The sequence below is a fragment of the Cyprinus carpio genome, chromosome A17 (assembly GCF_018340385.1).
Source record: "Cyprinus carpio isolate SPL01 chromosome A17, ASM1834038v1, whole genome shotgun sequence".
Taxonomy (NCBI): domain Eukaryota; kingdom Metazoa; phylum Chordata; class Actinopteri; order Cypriniformes; family Cyprinidae; genus Cyprinus; species Cyprinus carpio.
This window is the reverse complement of record NC_056588.1, coordinates 6,816,039-6,820,919: the sequence shown is the minus strand read 5'-3', so window position 1 is coordinate 6,820,919 and position 4,881 is coordinate 6,816,039. Positions and strand designations below refer to the sequence as shown.

The window sequence follows — 4,881 nt, the reverse complement described above, 5'->3', positions numbered from 1 at the left end:
AACACAAATAGCTACTACAGCCCCTCTGGCTACTCGGACCAAACATCATACAAAGAGGAGACATAAAAGTAGTGCATTTTAAAGAAAATCTAAATTTCAAGTGTCAAGGTTCGCTGCACTCTAATGTCTAATCATCGAAAAGTCACACATGCCCTTCAAAGGTCACAAAAGAGGAAAAACACAGTGACAAAAGCTGAGAGGCCATTGTGATCAGAATTTTTTCACATCATAGAGGGCCTATTTTCTCTCCTAAATAAAGACCCTGCAGGAAACACACTTTCATAGAGGAAACACACTTGGATGTGCTGAACGATCTGGTAAATTGGGACCAATTCCGTAACATGTTTTTGTTCTGGTAAATCTCTCCTTTGCATTCACAATCCGGCTGCACGCTGCCCTTCCTCAGCCCCCTATTTCACGACAAACAAAGCAAGCACCTCCCTTCAAATAGCAAATTCATTCAACATCTCACAACACCCACTGTTTACTGAAAAACTCAATGGTTTGGATGCTATTAGCACTGGATGCTATTGCTATTTTTTAGCCTGTCATGTGACTATATAAAAGTAATATAGTTATTCTTATATTATATAACATTTGCTTCATGAAGTAAAATTACAAAAATAAAAACCAATTAATGATAATATAATGATACATAGGTCCGAAATGAAACAAAGTCCAAAAAAAAAAAAAAAAAACTTACCACCATTTTCCCACTAAACCTAAACATATAAAATGCCCACACTAAACCTTAACATATAAAATGCCATGAAAACTAACAATTAAACTTTAATTATGAATTCATAGGGTTTGTATTAAGTCAGATATGAATGGAAAAAAAAAGATCAAAATTCAGTCACTTACTTTCAATGTACTCACTGATGAGTTTGAGTCTGTGAGATTTGTGAACCTTTTTGACTGATTCAAATCTTACAAACACACACACGCAAATAAAGCTGCCCCATCTGACTACATTTAAAACAAATTCAGAAATATTTTCATTCTGGCCATTTTAGTTTCACTCTGTCTGGAGCTTTTAGAGTGTGTAGCCAAAATTTCAAAGCAACACTGATGTTTGCAGCTGTGAAATCTTATAAAAGTCCGACCCACTTCTCAGACTCCAACAGGCTTGGGCTCTGGCAGTCTGTCAGTTATGTCAGTGGTGCATGGCATGCAGGCCTTCACAAGATATGTGCACAATATTGGGACATTTGGCAGAACTGGTCTGCAGAACTCGTTTACTGTGTCAAATCTCTCTCTCGCACGACCATCCCAAAGCTCATGATCATGCATGACATCACCATTCAGACTGTGCTTTAGACCCTGCCTAATTTCCTTCTGTCAGTGCTCACAGTCACAGTGAGTTTGCCTCACATAGTCCAAGCTTTAACACTTTACCAATAACAACAATAACAATAATTAGCTAGGAGTAAAAACAAGCACATCAAACAGGAAAACAGTGTCCAAAGTGTCCAGAAATGCAGGAACAAACTGTTATTATCTATGTGGTAGTTCTGCTATGTCGAGTCACAGCTAGACCTCAAAAATACATGGTGATCACTGTCTAAACAGCAGGGGATAAGACAGTAGTGCAGAACACAACAAGCATCAGGTGCATCTCATCATGAAGAGCCAAAAGAGCACTGTTCAGCCTTCTATTGGGCCAGGACAGCAATGATCCAAAGCATGATCTATAAATATAAATATTGCACTTCTTCAATTATCATGAGCGGTCTATGCAGTGCTGTTATTTTTAACTACCACTAAAATTAAAATTATTTTAAAAAATGTATTTTGTTAATTGAAATAAAGCTGAAACATTGAAAAATGTTTTAAAAATATTTCTATTTAGCTTTAATTTATATTTGTTTTACTTTTAGTCATTTTAGTTAAATGTAAACATTTTATTTCAAGGCAAGTTTAAGTTTTTATTTGGAAAAAAAAAATACAGAAACTAAAACTAAGATACCTAAAACTCATTTACATTAATTAAAATAAAGCTGAAATGATGTAAAAACAAAAAACCTTTAAAAAACTTAAACTTAAAATTTCCTCTGCAACAAATGAAATAAAATAAGTTTAACTAAAATTACTAAAACAAAAGCAAATATAAATTAAATCTATAAAGAAATATATATAAAAATTAATTTAAAACTGAAAATATATAATTCAAGTGTAATAATATATATAATTCAATGTATATATATATATATATATATATATATATATATGATATGATAAATAAAATTCATAACACTGGGTCTAATGTAGAAATCAGTTTGATATGATAAATAAAATTCATAGCAATCATTCAGACCTGCAGTATGATTTTAAAAAATTCAGGCAGATGGTAGTTTTACAGCATGACAATAACAGGTGTCCCAGACAGCTTGATTGTAAGTGAACAGATCGATATCAATGTGTTAGTTTTGTTTTGCACCTGTCTAGCCAGATTATGTTGTTGTTGATTTGAAATGTAAATGTTGAGAAAATTGTCCTGCCTCACTGACCACTGGCATTAATGTTTCCTGGTTCAAGCACAGCAGATTTAAGGGTCCAGTGCAGAGCTATATTGGCCACCAGCACCCTGTGAGTGGAAAAGAAGTTCCTTAAATCCTGCCATGTCCACTACTGCACCTAGCAGGAGAGACCCTGTTATTCCCTAAAGCCTCGTATCATGGAGTGGGCTTGCTGAGATGTCTCACTATAACTATGCACCAAAAGACAACAAAGAGTAGTTTGATTTTAATAAAAAAAAAAAAAAAAAGTGCCTACACCCCCCCCTCTTCCCAAAAGTTCTCAGCTTCATGCCAAGTTCACAGAAAAACTGTTTACAGACCAGCAAAGCTCACATGAATAACACCATAATCTCCAGACACTCTACCAGAAAATCCTGCTGGGCTCAGTCTTCAAAGACATGGACAACAGTTCCAAAACAAGTAGAACGAGTAAAAACAAATATCAGTAACTAAATCCATGTATAGGTAAAGAGGTCAATCCACCACCTGGGACAGATTAATGTAGCTAAGGACATTTCCCCTCGGATAGCCACATCATGTGCCCTGCGGTAATGTTGCCTGTGTATGAAGTGTGTGCTGACAACTACACTTTCTTTTCATAGTGAGACTAAACATAATTGAGTTAATGTAGGCAGATAAAATACACATTTACGACTTTACCATGAGTCATTGAATAAGTAGGAATTGTTGGCAGGTTTTGCAATGATTGCAGGAACAAAATTTCAAAACCTAAGGACAAAGGTTAATTATGGGGTCTATACATCATGTATATCATGATTCATATCTGAAACATCATACTCATTTAAGGTTAGTACTGTATTTAAATAGATGTTATAGTGGTGCTTAGACTGTTAAATCACAACAAGGACATGGACATTTAAGATGTTTTTACATGGACAAAAGCAAACCATACAAGCCCAATTTTAGTCATGACTCAGCAAGAGAAAAGCTTCTGATATGCCATGTTATGCACATAAAAAAACAACAACAACAACAACAAAAACATGGTTGCCGCCACATCCACATACTTTTCACAGCAGTTTCAGTTTCACCATTCCCTGAGGAACTGAAGACCTCTTACAAACATTTACCATGGTAACCACAGTTTCTGTCAAAGTACCATGCCTTCTAGTTATTGTGATTACAAAATATAAAATCTGACAGCTTTGGTATCAGCTACCACTTACATTAAAGACCTGTGAATTAGCTTGACAAGCACAATTTTCTTAACTCTGTTAACGCATTTCCTATAGACACTGCAGTGAGGCATTTCAAGTGGTGTTTGACATTTCAAATGATGGTATTTGATTGGACACAAATCTATGCAGTGCAACATGAGTCATCAACATTTTAAGATCCATTTTTCCACTAAAACTGAACTGAAGATTGCTTGAAAACTAACACTAAGAATCACAAAACTCTAATTCTGATTTTGCGGGTTATGGGGGTGAAATTAAATGTTTTCACAAAATGATGAAAAGATGCTAAAACCAGCTCATTTCAAGAAGGTCCCATAGTGAGCAACTTCTGTATTTTTGTTACAAAAAAAAAAAAATAACCACTGTTCCTACTATAAAAAAATAAATGAATACACATTAAAAAAAACCACTGACCACCCAAAAAAAACTCTGAATATGCAGAAATGGCGGCATACATGCATTCAAATAAAATGTTAGCACAATCATGCATTATTAAAATGCAGCAGATTGCAGGAACAACAAAATAAGTACTTATTTTTATAGGCCTAATTAAATTAATTTCACCAGCACTTAGCACTTCAGAATAATAAAGGTTTATGTATCAGAACAGCAACTTTATATACCGATATGATCGTTTTCTTTCATTATCATCTCAATCTATGCTAATCATACAACAATAATCTGCTTTGATGTTATCAAATCAGTAAAACAGGTTTCAACACGTAACAATGGCACAAAAACAACTAGAAAGGTCTCCTTATCACAATAAAAACCATTTCGATCTATGTATTATGACATTTGATAACTTTTTGCCACGTATAACATATATCCTGCTACCAATGTAAACAAAGCACACGCGCTTACAACAACCTGTTGCAACACTGAGAGACACGTAGTTTAACTAATCTAACTTACATCTTTAACCCTGAATATATATCTGTGAAACTATTTTAAGATTCTTAAGCAAATTAAGTAGACAGTGTTGTATATAACAGAGCGACGAGCTCAAAAAACAAGTGCACGGGAATATTTACATACCGATATCGTGTTGTTGAGTCTAAGCAGATTGTAGCTCTCACTCGCTCCCGGTGAATCTGGGCTAATGCCCCACCTTACTCGCAGCTGATTGGACAGTGGAAGCAGCGCAGTTCGATACCACACCT

The 4,881-nt window shown here is 34.9% G+C and overlaps 1 protein-coding gene across 3 annotated transcripts in view; it reads right to left on the bottom strand.

The window, feature by feature from the left end:
* The window catches only part of LOC109108081 (stonin-2-like), a 32,786-nt gene extending 27,905 nt beyond the window's left edge, over positions 1 to 4,881 (bottom strand). For all 3 annotated transcript variants that reach the window (XR_006162111.1, XM_042773781.1, XM_042773782.1), the window contains exon 1: positions 4,757 to 4,881. The gene's annotated coding sequence lies outside the window, so the exon portion shown is untranslated. The remainder of the gene's footprint in view (positions 1 to 4,756) is intronic.